This window comes from Crocuta crocuta, unplaced genomic scaffold (assembly GCF_008692635.1).
Source record: "Crocuta crocuta isolate KB4526 unplaced genomic scaffold, BGI_CrCroc_1.0 scaffold581, whole genome shotgun sequence".
NCBI lineage: Eukaryota > Metazoa > Chordata > Mammalia > Carnivora > Hyaenidae > Crocuta > Crocuta crocuta.
In genome coordinates, this window is record NW_027528635.1 from 320,214 (window position 1) to 322,074 (window position 1,861).

Sequence of the window (1,861 nt, forward strand, 5' to 3'; positions counted from 1 at the left end):
ATAAAAAGATAAATTTGCTAAGCTGAGAAGAAATAGACAGGGGAATCAATATTATACCAGAATAGATAACCAGAAGGTAAAACAATCATGTTTGAAAAATTGTTCTGTGATATGCGTTTAAGAGCAGAATTACCTCCTTCATTAAGGTGCTGAGTTGAAATAGTGTGAATATAGTTACCTGTACTCTATTATAATAATTATTTTGAACTTGATCAATACAGTCTGTCATGGAGGGCAGAATGTATGTCAATGTGTTTAGGTCAAACATATCAACAGATTGTTTCCAACATTGTTGATCCAGATCTTTGATCTGAAGTTAAAAAATAATCTCTTTAAGCAAAGATTCAAAAATAATCTCTTTGAATTGGTCGGTGTTGTATAGAAAGTAAATACAGAATATAACTTGAAATTTGTTTAGACTGACCAAATACTATGAATAGTAGATTTAGTTACATTGCAAAACGTGTTTGGTTTTATTTATCCTTCTCTAAAGATCACTTTTTACCTTAAGTTTAAGATTAAACTCAGAGTGAAATGTCACTTGTAAATCATTATACAATAACGTCGGTGTTGTGGCTCACTTTTAAGGGCATATGATTGAAGTATAAGTGGATTTCTTACTGCTTAACAGTGCTATGTAGGAAAATACAATTATTAAATATAGGTTTATAATAAAATATAAAAAGAGTTATGTGCTTTTATGCAATTGACAGTTTTGGTCTTTAGTATCACAAAGGACAGGTGTGTGGGTGGCTCAGTCGGCTGAGCCTCTGGCTCTTGGTTTCAGCTCAGGTCATGATCCCAGAGTTGTGTGATTGAGCCCTGCGTCAGGCTGAACATGGAGCCTGCCTGAGAGTCTCTCTCTCCTNCACCTGGGTGGCTCAGTTGGTTAAGTATCTGACTCTTGAGTTCGGCTCGGTTTATGATCTCATGGTCGTGAGAGACTGAACTCCACATCGGGCTCAGCGTAGAGCCTACTCTCTCTCTCTCTCCCCCTCTCCCTGACTCGCATGCTCTCGCTCTCTCTCTCTCAAATAAAAAAAAAGACACTCAAAGAGAGAAGGATATATTATAAACAGATATGTGTGTGTGTGTGTGTGTGTGTGTGTGTGTGTGTGTGTGTATGTATGTATATATCTCGCAAAGGAAAACCACAGTAAAGTTTATTTTGAGGAGATAAATTTACCTGCATGACATATGTCATTGTTCCTCTTTTAAGTGAATGACATGAAGAGAATAAAATTATACATTATATTTCATGTACCCACTATTGTTGATAAGTGACTTCCAATGAAATATTTTGACCTTTGTGGCAGTGGATGTACAGAGCTGCTTGGTGCGGAATCGGTCCCACTCAGTAGCATCAATCGTACTGGTCTAGTCTGTGCTGCCGAAACCCACAAACCCCCGTCGGTTAAGTCAACCTCAGTGACTTAACACAGGAGCCACTGCTCACACTACAACCTAATCCTGGCTCGGCACCTCCCCTCCGTCACTACACAGGGTGCCATCTGAGGCTGCACTGACGGGGGAAGAGAAGTCTGGTTTGTAACCGCCTCAGCCGGAAGCGTCACATTCACTTTGGCTCCCCGCCCATTAGGCTGCAGTTGTTCGGGTGGCGCCAAACTGGATGTGAAGGGGCTGGAGATGGTGCTAGAGCTTGTGGAACATCTGGTGAGCGCCACCCCTCTCCCGCTCCCAAGATGCCGTGTCCAGTTTGTGGAGACTGGGCAGACCCCCATCAGAACGCAGGTCGGATGTCACGACTAATGATGTCACACAGCCTCTCCGCGCATGTGAGGACATGGATTCGTCACGTGCTGAGGCTTTTGGAGACAGCAGGGCAGGGGTCCCCAGCGGG